The following is an 18686-nucleotide window of genomic DNA, read 5'->3' as shown; positions in this document are numbered from 1 at the left end:
CGTTTATGATTTTTGCACTTAATCTACATTGTTTTGCATACAAGTAATGTAAAATAACTGGGTGGATGCTGAGGTGATGATGGGGTTTAAAGCAGCAATGGTGCAGAGCAGGGCAGGGCAGCATTAGTGAAGCACAGCAGATCAGGCAGTTTAAATAGAGCACCAGATACAGAACATGTGTTTGGTCACGTTTATATCATAGCTCGTGTTGACTGCCTGAACTAGCTTGCGGGATTCGCTTAATTCCTTCTACACTCTTTAAAATGCTCTCCAAGTTACTTGTTTATTTCAATTCAACCCATTGTGGATCATCCATATTTTCCAGTTTTGATTTCATTCTTATTAGGGCTGTCAAGTTAACGCAAAAAAAAAATTAACGCCACTAATTATTTTAACGCGATTAACGCATGTGTATTTTTTGTCCTCGGCCGCCCCGTAGTTTCAGAGCGCATCGAGTTTAAAATACCATCTACATGATGATGCTGACAGCCCCGCTCCTGCCGCCCGCTTGTGGCAGACCACACTTCCACGCTCACCGGCAGGCCCGGACTGGCCATCGGGAGGACCGGGAGGGAGTGTGTATGTGTGGCGCGACTCGCGCGAGCGAGGCACACCTTACGTGTTGTTGTTGTTAGCATCTGGTGCTAGCTAGCTGCGCTAACGGATATAAGGAGCTGTTTCAATGACATTTCGCCGACAACTGTGCCGAGCACTTGACTTTATGCAGGTAGCCAGACAGTGGGACATTGTACGAAAAGTCAGCACACTCAGCACGGATAGTGCGCGCTACATGATTGCAGCGTCCAGGCAGCACACGTTCGAGCATATATGCCTTGAGCGGCACATAGCTCCAACGATCCATCACAGTGTCTCCACATTCTCACACACACACACACACACACACACACACACACACACAACACACACACACACACACACACACACACACACACACACACACACACACACACACACACACACACACACACACACACACACACACACACACACACACACACACACACACACACACACACACACACACACACACAGTATTATTGTATGAGAGAGGTTCCAGGTTGAATTGAAGCGAATATTTGTAATGTTCAGAGGTTGTTGTGTTTAATATTCATGAGAATATTTGTCATTGTTCAAATGATAATAAACAAACATATAAAGCATATTTGTCCACTCATATGTTGATAAGAGTATTAAAAACTTGAAAAATATCCCTCTAAGGTACATTTAGAACAGATACAAAATGTGCGATTAATTTGCGATTAATCGCGATTAACTATGGACAATCATGCGATTAATGGCGATTAAACATTTTAATCGACTGACAGCCCTAATTCTTATACATAAAAGGACAATATACACCAGACTGGAACACTTTTTTAATCACTCAGACAGCATGTTGAACATATCCACCTTTATTCTTCCAGACTGACACAAAGTACAGTTTCAACAGTAAACTGTGATAACGTTTCAGTAACATATTCATATTTCATCATCCCTAATCTAAGAAGCTTTGGTTTAGTCCAAACAGCCCGCTGCTCTTTACTCTGAGCAATCACAGATTCTCTGAACAGAAAAATGTGGATCCTAGAAAATGCCTCACCAAACCCATGGCTGTAGAACAATGAGAAGACATTTTTTGAAAAGTTGATTTGTTCTGGGATTTGTTCATCCCAAATAAATATCTTTAGATTTAAAAATAGATTTTAACTGAATCCCTAAACGGTATGTATCGCAAAACCCTGCATCTTAGTGAAGTTAATTAATCTAATGTTGAGCCATTAAGTCTTACTCAACTTGTTTTCAAAATAAAATATGCACAATCTGCTTGTGTATAATGATGAAGCTTGTTTTAAAGCTCCCATGTCATGCTTTTCCGGTTATTACCCGTCCCCTTGTGTGTTATGAAGGTTTTTATGCATGTAAACGGTGTGCAGAGTCAAAACCCTCAAAGTACACCCTGTAGCGAGTAAAACTCTAACACAGAAAATACCTCCCCAAAACGCCTCGTTGGAGATACGTCACTGCCCATTTGATTCTTCCGGGTACCGCATGATGTCATGCGGTACCCGGAACGAAATGGACCAATCCCGAAGAGCTATGGCCACACCAGCAGCGGCGTGTTCCTCCTCCAGAGGTTCGAAGAACCGGCATTTCACAGACGAAAGCTTCCAAAACATTGCCCAGTTTGAGGCCGGATATGCACAGCTTGTTTGGACCGTTTGGAGCAGGGGAAGATCTGGGTATACAACCTGTAAGTTTGCATTGTTATTTGTGTATTTATCAAACAAGACTGTTTAAATGTGTAAACTGTGTTGGACTGCTAAGCCATTGACACAGTGCTAACTAAGTTGCTAGAGTTTCCATATATCAACTCTAATATCAGCAGATGGCCTTGCATACATGTATCTCATAGCAGGAGAATGTCTGCATTCACACACAAAATACCTATTGACAGTATACTCCGGGTGATTTGCCGGTCAGTCGCGAAACGTAATTACATTATAGCTGGCGTAGCGATCTAACACACGGAGCTAGAGCTAGTTTCGGTCAGAAAAACATTTTTGTGATGCTACGTTGCTAGCGTTTAAATATATCAACTACAATGTCAGCAGATGGCCTTACATGTTTGTCATGGCAGGAGAATGTCTGCAGTCACACACACGGAATACTCATACAGTATACTGTACTGTGATTTACCGTACATTGTGACCGTACATATACTGCATGTAGCTAACGAGGCTAGCTGTATGCTAGCGCAAAACAATGTATTCATGCAAGTTACATTGTATGGTAGCAGAATACCCGTATACGATTGCAATTATAAACACGTTATTGCTAGCCTAATATGAACCACTAGCTTTTGTTCATAGTAGTTTTATTACACTGCATTATAGTTGCCTTTCCTCCAAGCTAACGTTCATATCGTGTTAGCTACCAAGGTAAACAAAGCTAGGTTAGCATATTAGCAGGCAAGCTGTTCATTACACAACTACTACTAACTAATCTAAAACAACTAAGTTTCTCTAATATTTTGTGATTTGCATTTGATTTCGTCCAGCCAGATCCTGGCGGACAATCCATGACGGGGAAGGGATTCTACTACTACTGAGGGTGCTAAAAGGCACCGCACCGACTGTGCGCAGGCAAGATGCGAGGAGGAGGAATGAATGATATACCGTGTGTATATATGTATATTTATGTTCATTTTGTACATTTCTAAAAATAAAGTTTAATGGAAATACTTAGTAGGCCTATCCTTTCTTCCCTGAATTCATATATAGCAAACCATGATTTGATTTCTCATCAAACAGTAGTAGTTTATAACGGGTAAAAATAACTTACTCTTTGTTATGAGAGTAGCTCGTAGGCCACAACGGAAAGACAAGGAGACATACACGAGTTTACAAAACCACGGCACATTTATTGTGGTAAATGCAAAGATAGGTGGTTGAGAGGATCGCAGAGTTAGTCTTCCTGCAGCCGCTTTGGAGAGAGACTGTGTCCGGAGGTGTCCGTGATCGTGCTGATTAGCCTCTTCAGCTCCACCCCATCGTAAGACAAAGGCCCTGGGGCCGTCACACTCTTCTATAACAACAGTTAAAAATATATATGTATATAAAATATACCGCTGTACCGACGCCATGATAAGACTGATGTTACGCTGAGAGCAGCCGGGAAAAGCACTGACATGGGCGCAGCCTCTCTGGTGGTTGACTAATCAGAACGAGTGGCCGAGCTGACCAATCGGAGCACACTAGGCTCACAGGGAGGGGGGGGGCAAGAGCTCCAACGAGTCGTTTAGTGGAGAAAGTGAATACTGCTGAATACACATGCTTGACAGAGATGCTGTATGCGAAACCAATGTGAGTTTGGAAAATTGCACAGTATAAATCTATTTTAGTATACCTCAACAATGTAATTATGATCAGTGGAAATGGCCATGACATGGGCCCTTTAAGACTATTTCATTTCTTTATGCTTACTTGGTTAGCAAATCTTAAAAATCTGTATTTTACAAACAAATTAAGCTGATACACTGCCAGGGACAGGTTTATCAATGAGTGTTTTTGTTTGTTTTATGAGAACTTGTTTCAAGACTGACCAGTATCTACGGTTTTTAGAATCACATGCAATCCTTTAGAGTCAGATTGCTATTATTTTAATATTGATCTGAAATCACAACATAGTTTCCCAAATAACAAATCTGTGTTTTTCTGGACATGTGTCACTTTTTCTAGCATCCAGATTTCTAATTTAAAAAAAATGCTTAATGAGTTGAGGCTGTAGCTCAAGCAGTTATTTAGTGATCTGGAAAGGGGGGATCAGCAGTTCGATCCCACCTCCTGACAACATGTCAGAGAATCCTTGGGCAAGACATAAATGTCCTAACCCAAACCCCAAAATTGCTAGGCCTATTTTATGTGTATATAATAATATAATGTGTGATTATCTCACTTTCAAATCTGTATCAACTCCAATCCCAAATATTTTTCTTGTTTTAAAGAATACATATTCTGCTCATTATCAGGTTCATATTTGTATTTAGTGCCTCTACTGGGACATGTCTCCATGCTTTAATGTTCAAAAAGCTCTTTATTTTTCTCATACTGCCTGTGCTGCAGCACCTCTTTTCACCCTCTGTCTGAAACCAGAGCCCACCCAGCTAGACATTTTTGGTTCTAAAAACATTCTGAGAATGTTACATTCATTGTTCTAGGAATGTTTTCAGCGGGAAGTTTTCTTTTGGTTCCCAGAACATTCTTCTGAAAGGTAGGATAACGTTCTTTAAAAACATTCTGGAAATGTTTGGTGATAACCTTCTTAACCTGTTAAGCACCAAGCCTGTTTTTCATGTTTCAGGCTCGAAAATGACATGCCCAAAACAAATGACTACAACTTAACTTCTAAAAGGGTTATATGAATAATTTCTTTTATCAAAGCAAGGTTACATCTGTGAGTTGGATGTAGAAGTGTCAGAATCAATATAAATGTTTTTTATTTTAAAGAAAATTCAGATTTTACATAGTAAAAAACTGTAAATTATAGTGTCCGTCCAAAAATTATTTTTTACAGATAGTGAAAACTACCCTTGGATGATGGGTTAGTAGACTAAAAGCTTTAGGAATCCAAAGTACAATATATAATAAGTACCCTGTATCAAGATTGATGCAAAACAAGTGACATTTGACCTTTTTAGAGAGGTTTAGCCAAAACCACCCCATCCGCCCGGTACCGGGCGGATGGTGCGTAACAGGTTAAAATGTTTGGTGATAACCTTCTTAAGATGTTTTTGATAACATTGTTAGAACATTATGCCCTACTGTTCTTAAATCGTTTTCAGCGGGACGTTTTATTTTGGTTCCCAGAATGTTCTTCTGAAAGGTAGGATAACGTTCTCTAAAAACATTCTTAACATTTTTGGTGATAACTTTCTTAAGATGTATGAGCGCATTGAGACAATGAATAGGACGTATAAAAACGAATTTATGCATGCCAATATTCACTCACATGCACTTATAATCACACTAAGGTATGTAGGCCCACAGTATTCATAATATCATATGTGTAAAATATCCGGAAATAATCACACTTTTTTCTGACTATAAAGGTTGTGTCTCGTATTTAGGTTCTAACTGTTAGATAAGCTATCTGGCCGTGTGTGGTTTGTGAGGGCTGCATATAAACAGTGTCCGCTGTTTATGCATATTGGATAAAAATCGTTATTGCACCCTTTAGATTTGAGACCGACAGACATATAGAGGAACGGACCGACTGTCACTGCCCGTCCCTGAAACCCCTGTTAGTGTTTGTATGTGTTTGTTTCTACTGTGTGTCTCTCTCTCTGCCTGCTGGTCTGCTCATCAGCCACACTATGAAAGCCTGCAGCCTGCACTCATTCCCTGCCGGATTGTTGCCGGGAACGGTTTGTTGCGTGCCGCTCTAGCTTTTTACCAGCATATTCTTTGACAACTTTGCCTGCTTTCGCCTCACACTCATTTTTATGTCTCTCCCAGGAGGAATCCAAGGCCTTCCACACTCCCAAGACCAGCCAGGCCTCTCCACCCTGGAACAACTGTTTCGCACTGCTGCCATAACCAACCTCCACTCCCAGCTCCCCTTTTCTAATAAACAAATGTTACTTTCACCAGCTGATTCCGATTCATCCTTTTACATGTGTTAATAGTCAAATTCCAATAGTTAAGTAAACTATCAAAATCATCCTAGTGACCACAGTGGTCAGTCCACTTACCCAGGAATTTTGAGTTGAACAATTACAGGAATATTATGTCTTTATGTTCTAATAATGTAAAAATATTTTAGTAAATTGTTACCACAGAACATTTGCATAATGTTTTAAACATAAAGCATGTTATCCTTCTCTAAAATAATAACATTCTGGCAACATAAACAAATCTAACTTGAAGCTGAAAACATTTTAAGAACAGTAGGGCATAATGTTCTAACAATGTTATCAAACACATTTTAAGAATGTTTTTAGAGAACGTTATCCTACCTTTCAGAAGAACATTCTGGGAACCAAAATAAAAGCTTCTGCTGAAAACGTGTGAAATCCGAAAACATTTATAAAAAAAATAAAAACTATTTCTCTTCACACAATACGTCTCCTTACAGTAACAACACTAATTCGGCTGACTTTTATATTTGATCCAATTGGTAGATAGGTTATATTTACACCATAACGGTGCACAGCTTATAGAAAAGGACTTGTAGTTTTTAAAGATATTACTGAATTTCTTTGAATTAAAGAATGTAAATACTTAGTTGAGAGAATAGTCAGGGGTTTTGGGTGACGGGAGACACATATACTGTAGGGAATCAGAATGACGGATATACCTCAGATATTAATGTGTAGAACTACAATATCTGAAATAATATAGCAATATCCTGTAAAATTATGTGAAAACATGAATACAACTACACATCTTCAGATGTTATACATACATAAGTATCCTACACTAATAATACAAAGTTATTATGGCATTGTATGCTGTGTGTTATTTGGAACATCTTCATAAAGTATAATTTATTGTGTTAACACTGTAAACTTGACAGTTTTTTAACCCACTTTAACCTAGTGGTTAAAGCACGTTATTGCATTTTCTTATTGAATATGTTATATTTGATGAAAACATTTAAATATTAAGAGTAGCCTACATACAAAATAGGGGGAAAGTAGAAGGTCAATGATAGAAATATAGAATAGAAAATATCAAGAAGATACTGTAAGTGATCTCTACAATAAAACAGTTTAGTGCAGGACGTCCAAAGATATTAATAGGAGGATGTGCAAAACAGACAAACTAATAAGGCTTTATTTAAACATTAAAGAATACTTTAAGTTAAGGTCTTCTTTTGAATAAGAAAAAAACGTTGGGGGTATCTACAGATAAATATTAAGCCTAACAAAGTACTTAACGTCTAATATTGCATGGTTTATTTTGGCACTTGACAATCACCTTCCCTGAATTTGACTCAGGTGTAACTAAAGTCTGATTTAAGGGTTGTTTATATTTCACATCATTAATCAGAATCTGCAAAGTAACTAAAATAAATGTAGTGGAGTAAAAATACCAGGTTAACCTCTGAATTGTAGTGGAGTAGAACAAAGTATAATAAATTGCATGTTGTACATGCTGCTGTAACACAAACATTTCCCAACTTGGGATCAATAAAGTCTATCTTATCTTATCTTATCTTATCTTATCTTAAGATGATCGATGGCTACTGCCATATTTGCAAAATGTGCCTCTGAACCTTGACAAGTGGATGTTTCAAGGCTTATCAATGAACAACAGGAAGGGTCACAGACATAAGACCAGCTATTAAATAAAGCTCTTCTGACCTTAGCTGTCGTAACCTTGGCACATGCACTGCAACCCTGTCTCCTAAAAATTACGTTCCCACAGAACTAAACTGCATTCTCAATTACGTTTAGCTAGAAACTTATTTTCTCCCACGTTACGTTTGTTATGAACGTATCTCAAATACGTTTATTTTCTACATATCTTCTAGAAACATATTTTCTCCCACGTTACGTTTGTAATGAACGTATCTTAAATACGGTTATTTTCTACATATCTTTGCCATTTATTGTCTTGCTTATAATAATGATAATAGTCATTTATAAATATCATTTTAGAGCACACATTTGAAATCGACGATCGGGCTCGATATATGGTTAAATTAAAATTAGTAGGCGAGGCTGTCATTTCAACACAGTCTCAAAGGCAATGTGAGCGTCCATTCCCATTGGATAACGGAGGATTTTACACCCGGAAGTAAGTATTCTCTTTACTGTCGATTGATTTTACAGTGATATCTGCACTACTGATCAACTCAAAAACACCAGATTATCCTTGTTAATTACACAACATTGATTGGTTTAAATTATGTACAATACTTTTGTATTTTTCCCCTTCGATTCGGAGAAACAAATATTTTTTCGGAGTTTAGGATGGCAGAAGACACTACACTACCCATGATTGGGTATTGGTTCATGATTTTCTAAGGTTTATTGACATATCATATACACAACTACGGTGTAGTTATGCAATGAATGAAAAACTTGGGTCACAGGTTCATCAACAGTGCATTACAAGACATCTATCAATATGTGTGTATACCTCCATCATTAAACTGTCAAATTCTACTATCTACATACATAAGAGTATAATTAATGTGTATAATATCAGTTAAAATAAGTGCTTCAACATAGTTAACATTGCAGGAAAGCAATATATTAGACGTTAAAGGTGGGGTAGGTAAGTTTGAGAAACCGGCTCGAGATCGCTAGAATTTGAAAATACACAACCGGAGAAAATCTGCCACTTCCTTACAGAGCCCCTCCTCCAACACACACGAACGCGCACATGACCAATGAGGGCACGAGATAAGTTTGTGCACAGATGGAAGGCTGACAGGCAGGTAGGCCATCCAGTTATTTTAGCCGGGCCGGCTAAAATGATTGGTCGTGCTTTTTACAGTATTACGGCTTCCAGAGATGAAATTTTTTGATGGATTTTTTGTCAAAGCACTTAAGATATTCATTGCTATCGGGATGTTAAGAGCATTCCATGGAATATAACAAAAAGTGTATCTCGAGCCGGTTTCTCAAACTTACCTACCCCACCTTTAAGTACTTTGTCAGGCTTAATATTTATCTGTAGATACCCCCAAAGCTGTTTTCTTATTTAAAAGAAGACCTTAACCTAAAGCATTCTTTAATGTGTTAATAAAGGTTAATTAGTTTGTCTGTTTTGCAGATCCTTATATTATTATCTTTATACATCCGGCACTAAACTGTTTTATTGTAGAGATCACTTACAGTATCTTCTTGATTTTTTATATTCTATATTTCTATCATTGACCTTCTACTTTCCCCCTATGAAAGTATGTACTCTTAATATCTTTTTCATCAAATAACATTATTCAACAAAAATAACATTATTCAACAAAAATAATTCAATAACGTGCTTTAACCACTAGGCGGTGCACACAAGGTACACACAGCATACTAATAATAACTTTGTATTATTAGTGTAGGACACTTATGTATGTATAACATCTGAAGATGTGTAGTTTTATTCATGTTTTTACATAATTTTACAGGATATTGCTATATTATTTCTCATGTTTACTTCTACACATTAATATCTGATTTGTAAAACATCACAGACAGAAAGGTATATCCGTCATTTAATGGTAAGCTATTGAAATTGTGATTCCATAGATGTGTCTCCCATCACCCAAATCCCCTGACTATTCTCTCAACTCAGTATTTACATTCTTATATTCAAAGAAAATCAGTAATATCTTTAAAAACGACAAGTCCTTTTCTATCAGCTGTGCACCGTTATGGTGTAAATATAACCTATCTACCAATTGGATCAAATATAAAAGTCAGCCGAATTACTATTGATACTGCAAGGAGACGTATTTTGTGAAAATAAATGTAAGATATTGTGTAATTGTTGATATATTTATGATCCACGTCACGTATTCAGTTTCGGCGGCAGTTCTTCCTGTTTGTCCAGAAGTCTTGTCATCAGGGCTCTATAAATAAAGAATTACGGCAGATGTGTAATATTTAATGCAGCCGAACCGTGTATTACAATGCCGTTATGTGATGACTTCCAAAGAGAAAAGCAAGAACACTCGGGATAAAGTATTATTTTATTTTTAAATGTTTTCGGATTTCACATCGCATAAACACCATCTCCCAACGTGCATTGCGGCTAAAACATCCAATCAGCGAGCTGAGGATCTTTCCTACATTTGTTTCCGGTATTGTTCCTGTAATGAGAGTTCACATTTATGCTACATTGAAGGGTGGAATTGACTACAGATCTTCAGAAACATAATTTGCTTCAGATATACTGTAACTCATAGCAATATTGTAACCATTAAGAAAAGCCAACTGCATTAAAAACCCAGTTAACAAACACTAAGTAAAGTATTTTTCCTTCAGTAATGAAGATGTAATTCCAATGTAGACACACCTGGGGTCGCTGTTCAGTCTGTTACACTGAGCCAAGCATTATGCTTGTTTGAGACGAGCTGCGGCTCGCCTCGAAAGTAGACGAGAATAGCCGATCGCAGCCGGGGGAGGTCTCAAAAAGCTTGCCTGAAGTCGGACAGCTCGTAGTCGGCTTCTTCCTCTTCTTCTTCTTCTCTCGGTTTTTTGGCGGATTGCAAACAACTTTAAGGTGCATACCGCCACCTCCGGAGTCGGCTTGACTCGGTTTGCATTTATAAAGAATGCACAAATGTGTTTAATCGTTAATGTCAGATATGTACTAAGTAAATACATTTGTTCCTGCTCAAGATTAGATTCAACTTTATTGTTATTGCACAGATTACAGGTACTGAGACAACGAAATGCAGTTTAGCTTCTAACCAGGAGTGCATAAAGCAGTAAAGTGAAAAGTAATGTACACAATCTACAGAATAAAATATAAAATGAATTGAATGATGAATAAACAGTGAGGGGTATGAATACACTAGATATACACAGTAGCCTAGCCTAGTATGAACAGTGTGTATGAATATGCTAAGATATATAAAGTATGACATCGGTAAGCAGTGCAAGTATAGTATAAAATATTTAGATATTAATTTAATGATGATAAACATTGTGGAACAATGATGAAAAATGTGAATGGAAGTGGCGACGTAAAACTGACACAAAACAACAACACACTTTTGCCGAGCCAATGGAGAGTTTCATCTCCAGCACGGGGTAAACACCACCAGCGCTCAGCTCGAGATACCAGCGAGTCGTTTCCCATCAAGCATTTCGCTTCCGCAGCCCGTGGAGAGAAACTGCGCCGCCTCGCTCTCAAGTCTGCGGGCGTCTTTGTCCTGCGAGATTTCAACGTCTCATGTAGGCGAGCCTCCAGAGCAAGTCGGACAAAATGACTAACCATCATGCAACGCACTAGCAAGACGTTGATCGCAATTGTGCAGGTCTGCGCAGGTCTCGCTTGTCTCAAACAAGCCTATCGTCTGGAACGTAAAAGGGACGAAGAAGACAAAGTGAAGTGACGTACTTCCGGTTCCACATGAAAACATTCCCAGTGCAAAAACAAATTGCTAAATAAAAAGATAAAACACTGGCATGTAATTTACGTTAGAATAAATAGAATGGTTTTGAATAATAGATGAGAGTAAAATCTACGTCACTTTACAGCCCCGCCCACTTTTGGGGAAACCAACGCTGTCATTTGAACGGCGATCAAGCCTGAAGCCACAGAGCTCTTCTGTTACTGTCCTTTCTTACAGAAACACGTAACTCTGGATTTGTTTTAATGTTTGAGGTGCAATAATCGACACAGCAGCTTTTTGGCATGTTAAAACTATTATTTTCTGCCTCGCTCATGAGAGTAACAGCTGGCGAAATTACAGCCTCGCCTACTGATTTTAAATTTAACCATATATCGAGCCAGGCCCGGTTCTACGGGGGTGCATAAGGGTGCATTGCACCCTCAGTTGAGTCGTTATGCACCCTCATTTGAAAAATTAAAAGTGAATTTATTTTTTTTAAAGTGAAAAAAAAATTACATATATAATAACAATAATAATAATAATAGCAAGAAGAAGAAGAAGAAGAAGAAGAAGAAGAAGAAGAAGAAGAAGAAGAAGAAGAAGAAGAAGAAGAAGAAGAAGAAGAAGAAGAAGAAGAAGAAGAAGAAGAAGAAGCAGAAAAAATAAGAATAAGAAGAATAAGAAGACTCAGCCGACTCCTCCTCTCCTCCCCTCAATACCGCCCAGCATCCCCTATACTCCTACAAGCCTCCCCTCCTCCTCCTCCTCCTCCGTCTCAGACGCACCCTCCGCCTCCTCTCCCCTCACTCCTCCTCCTCCTCCTCCTCCTCCTCCTCCTCCTCCTCCCTGCCGCCTCCTCCTCACTCCTCTCCTCCCTCCTCCCCCCTTCGCGCCATCCTCCAGCCGATATAGTTGAAATAAAATAAATTGTAATTGTGGTTAAATAACATTGTCTGCTGCATTTATTTGGTCAATTTAAACGGTAAGTAACGTTATTATGTCAGGTGCGCGTGACCTGTGCCCCTGTGCGTTCGTCATTTGCAAGGTGCTTACACAGCAGTCAATGATGGACATCAGAAAATGGTTAAAACAACCAGCCCTTATCGCCAGCAGTAACACTGCATCTACTGCAGGTAATAACAGTTCAGATCATGGGGACATTACGTTACCCGCGGCCACTGTCGTGGACACTAACGCCCGACTCGCCGGCTTTGCCCGCCTCGCCCACGGAGGCGGAGCAGCCGCAGCCGTCTTCGTTGCCCCAAACACCGCCACCCCTCGGCGGCCCGCAAGTGCCAGAGGACCTCGGCAAAAGAGAGCCTGCCCAGGTATATTAAAAAAAGTACCCAACTCGCCTGTACAGTGCGGTAAGGCGCTCATTTTGCAGCTCATGGTTTCAAAACAGAGATTGGCTGGAATATTCCTGTAAAAAAGATGCCATCTTCTGCTATGCATGTAGACATTTCGGTCTTAAAAGGGGAGTGATTTGTAAAATATCCATAAAGAAAAAGTAAATCTGTTTACAGTTCTGTTTCATATGGATGTTGAGATGTATCCATAGATCTCTTCATTTTGCTCTCAAAGTGCACCAGATTGATGCTTTTAACTTCAATATTTAAAAAAAAACATCCCGGGGGAGCATGCCCCCGGACCCCCCTAGAGGAGGTGAGGACCCCCCTAGAGGGTGTTAGGTCCACTCCCCACTTATAAAAATAGCACTTTACCACTGCACCCTCTCTAATCTCAGATGCACCCTGAGTCATTTTGTTCTGGAACCGGGCCTGTACCGAGCCCGATCATCGATTTCAAAGTGTGCTCTAAAATGATATTTATAAATGACTTATCATTATTATAAGCAAGACAATAAATGGCAAAGATATGTCGAAAATAAACGTATTTAAGATACGTTCATAACAAACTTAACGTGGGAGAAAATACGTTTCGAGCTAAACGTAATTGAGAATGCAATTTAGTTCTGTGGGAACGTAATTTTTAGGAGACAGGGTTGTGCACTGCCACTCCAACATCCAATCACAGAGGTTGAGGACTAATCACGGGGTTTGTCAAGCAAAGCGGATGTTGTAGTCCCAAAATATAGCTGAGGATTATGGGTAGTGTAGTGTCTTCGGCCATCCTAAACTCCCAAAAAACGATTTGTTTCTCCGAATCGAAGGTTAACAACACAAAAGCATTGTATACAATTTAAACCAATCAATGTTGTGTAATTAACAAGGATAAACTGATGTTTTTCACTGTGAAATAATTTGACAGTGAGGGGAATACTTCCGGTTTTATTATGAAATCTTCGAGACCGGAAATACTGTTTTCACCCCGTGAGGGTTGACGCTAACTTTACATGGACGCTGTGGGGAAAGACGTAGTATATTAACGTTCTCCTGACGAGACCTCAAAATGTAATCATCTTCGTAATATCTATCAAATTATAGATCCTACACATCCACTGGACGTGGATTCTAAAAGTACAATATACACTTCTCGTTAGAAATCAAATCAAAAAGCATTTTAATGGCCAAACTATTCTACAATTTAGGAAAGTGTGTACTTCAATTCATTCATTGCTTTTGATCAAAGGCCTCAAATCTTATAATAATATCCACAGACTTTATGATTAGTTAGCTGCAAAAAGTTATAGTTTCAAGGTCAGTTTAACAAAGTCATTAACAGGGAATTAAATAATAAACACCAGTAAGAAAAATAAAATACATATCATACATATACAGACTGTGTTGCACAGATTCCCAAAAATATATTTTGTAAGGCCATGATCCCCAGCAGAATGATTTGGTCCCGTGAGGACGAGTTGTTTGCAGATAAACACACGGCTCAGGTCAGCCTGCACAGTGAAAAGCTGCTCCTACACCCACTCTTCTATATTTTACGATGTGAACATGCAGTTGCCATGGTTACTGTTGTCACTCAGCTGTGGCGAGGGGCACTGTATGTTACCCGGGGACGGGGGGAGGGGTAGTGGTAGTGCCAGAGAGGAGAACTCTATGAGGGAATCCTTGCATTACATAATATTTGGAGTTAACACAGAGGATTAGTCATGCATCTCTCTATCAAAGCACATCTCCACAGCAGCAGATTAACACAAATCATGTTAACAATGACAACACAACCCTCATATTCATAAACACCCAATAGCATCTTCAGTGATATTCCTCTCTCCGCTCATTGTCTGTGTGAAACAGTGGCCCTGTTTGTGGAGCAGAGGGCCCATTGAGACTCATCAAAGCCCCATTCATATCCTGACAGCCACACATGCACAAACACACGCACACACTCATTCATTCATGTCTTTGAAGCCCACATGTCATTGCTGTGGCTCTGTGGAGCTGCAGCCAACTGCGGGTCATCTGTCCTCTCATTAAGATCCAGATTAACAGACAGGAGTGGACAAGGACAAGGAGACACTAATGGCGCAGAGCCCCGTTTAAGAGAGCTGTGACGTCAGCGGCCCGTTTTTGGTTGCGTTTCCACTTGGCCTAGTACCGGCTAGCGGGTCCTAATTCACAGTTTTTCTGGCCCCATAAAATCGTGGTTCTAGGGCCAGGAACAACCAGGCTGAGTATGTGACGTCAACACGCTCGACTGCTGATTGGTCAGAGAGAATCGTCACAATCGGCGCGCGAGATAATCCCTAGCGTCGCATATATATAGCGAAGCTTCCAGCATTTTTATAAACAGCATTTTTGGAAGTGATGTCGAAGAAGTGACGACGTTCCTACATTACATTGCAGATGATAAGATCCAGCGGGAGCTCGACGGGACAACTCGCAATATCAAAGTGTTTCAGGAGGTCTCTACACACTGATGTCCACAAGCAGGACAGGACCACCAGTTACAGGATAAACCCTTTATGATGTTTGTTGTTTTGCCCTTCAGTGTTTCATACAAGAGATGATTAGGGCCTCTGTTCAGATAATCAGAGATTTGGAGAATACAATTGAAAGAATAAAAAAATTGCATTTTATTATTTAGGATTTGGGAAATGGTTAACACACTTCAGGTATTTGGTTGAAAGGAACACACTGCAGTTTATTCTTCCTTTATGTTCTGAGTCACTTATAAGTGTCACCCAAGTGATTTTGATGGAAGTTGAAGGGCTATGGGAAAAAGTGCTTTATAGATGCAGTCAGTTATAATGTGAGTAAACCATACATAACTGGTTTAATCATGAAGTGTAAGTTTATATAAAGTATGGTATTAATAGGAGGTTTTCCCTAAAATAGCAACCCAAAAGTTATTTTTCAGAATTTCTTAATTGTTAAATCCTAACTGAATGTACTGAATATGCTTCCATCCCTCCTCCTTATACTGTATCTCCCCACCGTGGTCCTTGCTAGTGTTACGTTCCCTAATAGTCTAGGGCAGGGGTTTTCAAAGTGTGGGAAGGTGAGCCTCCCCTCAGAGAACATAAGAACAACCGCGCCCCCCCTCCCAATTATTATTGCTATTATTATTATTATTATTATTATTGTTGTTGTTGCTATAATGCAGGGGTATCCAGAGTATCCAGAGGTACAGTAAGAGAACATGTCATTAAATGCTCTGTTTTAGCTGTCTACCTTTCTCTTTTTTGAGCACGCCATTTGAAATGACTCACTGCTGTTTCTCTCCTCTTGTTTCGTCTCTGTGTTTGAATCTATCGTGCTGACTCACTGACTGCACCAATTTGATTGGCTGAGTAGCTTCACCTCCTTAAAACATTAAACAACAACTTTTTAAAACCTTTTTATCTTTATGTTTTAAACCTTTTTTTTATTTTTTATTTACAACATCGTGGATAAATCCTTATATGCTCCCGGCAACACACGTCAACTTTGCCTCCTTCTTACACTCACCCCTACTTTAGTGGGAACAATGAGTCTGCGTCTTTGATGTGCACAGGCAGATGATGCGGGGATGCAATGTAGACAGGAATAAATGCAGATCATCCTCTGTCTGCAGCCTTGACCGGTACTTGCTTTTGTTCAAAGTAAGTATTATTAAAATTAAAATAAAGGGCGGTGTCGGCCGTCAGCGAACCGAGCCGGCCGTCACCGCCGTGATTCTCCAGAACACACAGATGGCCAGTCCGCCCCTGCCAGGAACGGTCCATGAAAATCCTAGCTTCAAATAATCGTGGTCATACTTCCTCCGTTTTCTGCCAGACGCTGTCTCCTCTCTCACTTTAGGTAACTTCACTAAAATGTTGCCGCTCGCATAAAGTTAGCTGAAGTTAACTAGCTAGATTTCACTGTTTCTCGTTATTTTTTTCTCACACTGCCCCCCCGGGGAGGCGCGCCTCACACCAGAAAACCGCTGGTCTAGGGTAAAAGGGGACTAAATAATTCCGAGAAATTATGACTGTGTGACTGAAACTTGGGCGTGCGTCCCGATGCTAACATTGCCCCCGATGAGTAAGTATTAACAGCATTAGTTGTATTGTTAAGGTACAACCAAAAATATCCATTCATTTCAGCTGACTATTTGAACTGTTTATCTATTACATTTTTGGATCCTTGTACCACATTCCTGCATCGTTTCTGAACATCTTTAGATTACCACTGGATTTAGTTAACGACCGACAGGTGTGTTCAAAGATCAAAGCATTTCCACGGCAACGCCCTGCCAGTGAACGAGAGACAGCCTGTCAGAGAATGTATTGACAATATTGTGCTACATTATTGCTTCTAAGTAAAACACTGTAACTCCAATCAGCTAAATATCCTACCTGAGTATTTAGGATATCAGAGGAACACCTGATGACTCTCGTGTTTGCTATATGTGTAAGTCCGTTTGATTAAATTAGCATATTGGTGCGGCTGTGACAAATTTCCCTACATTATGATCACCAAATTATGTATAAGAGTGAAAATTGTGGCCAGCCGAGCAATAGTTGGAAAACTCTTCAACTCTTCAGATTTGTGCAACAGCATTCCACTATAGTTCTTCAAATCTTTAATCATCTTATTATTATTATTTCAACCAATATTTTGCCGTCGAATAACTTCAGCCTACTTTCAGCTACAGAAACCATTCAAATATCAAAAATATTCAGCCTTTTCAGCACATGATGGGAAATGTTCAACTTTTTTAATTCTTTTTTTAACATGTAACTCAATGGGAGGAACCTTCAAATCCTCTTTTGACTACACGGTGCGCCAAATGCTACTCCTTTCACACAGGGCCGTATCTAGGATTTCCTAAATACAGAGGTCCGAACATGCTAGGGGGGTTTGGGGGGGGGGCGGGGGATTTTCATGATCTAGTTAGGTGCTTTTTAAGTCCTGTGGGGAGTCACAAATTGGATAATATATTGATTTCAAACCATGTCAGTGGGCTGCAGCATACATTATTTTTGAAAGTGTAATGCATAAGAATCAGTTGATTGTTACTATTAATGATCTGGACATGCAGAAGAGGCTAACATGATCACAAAACATTGTCAACATTCACTTTCCATGTCTCTCTCCTTTCCATAACCTGCACCCTCTCTTCCATCTTCATTATTAGAACATAAAGACATAATATTCCTGTAATTGTTCAACTCAAAATTCCTGGGTAAGTGGACTGACCACTGTGGTCACTAGGATGATTTTGATAGTTTACTTAACTATTGGAATTTGACTATTAACACATGTAAAAGGATGAATCGGAATCAGCTGGTGAAAGTAACATTTGTTTATTAGAAAAGGGGAGCTGGGAGTGGAGGTTGGTTATGGCAGCAGTGCGAAACAGTTGTTCCAGGGTGGAGAGGCCTGGCTGGTCTTGGGAGTGTGGAAGGCCTTGGATTCCTCCTGGGAGAGACATAAAAATGAGTGTGAGGCAAAAGCAGGCAAAGTTCTTCTTCTTCTTCTTTTTTTTAATGGCGAATCGCTTCCACTTGGAACATATATCGCCACCTACTGTTGATTTATTAAATGTTTATATTAAATCCTTGTCCTCAGACCAGTGCTTTTGAGGAATTTGAAGATCAGCTTGTTTGCTTCATTTCTTGATTTACTTTCATATATTGACTTGAAATCCATGTCCTTGATGTTGAGTTGTTCCAGTGCAGTTTTCAGAATGAGTCTTTGTCTGTTATAATCCGGGCA

This window comes from Trematomus bernacchii, unplaced genomic scaffold (genome assembly GCF_902827165.1).
Source record: "Trematomus bernacchii unplaced genomic scaffold, fTreBer1.1, whole genome shotgun sequence".
In the NCBI taxonomy this organism is placed as follows: domain Eukaryota; kingdom Metazoa; phylum Chordata; class Actinopteri; order Perciformes; family Nototheniidae; genus Trematomus; species Trematomus bernacchii.
Note: the sequence above shows the minus strand (reverse complement) of the source record.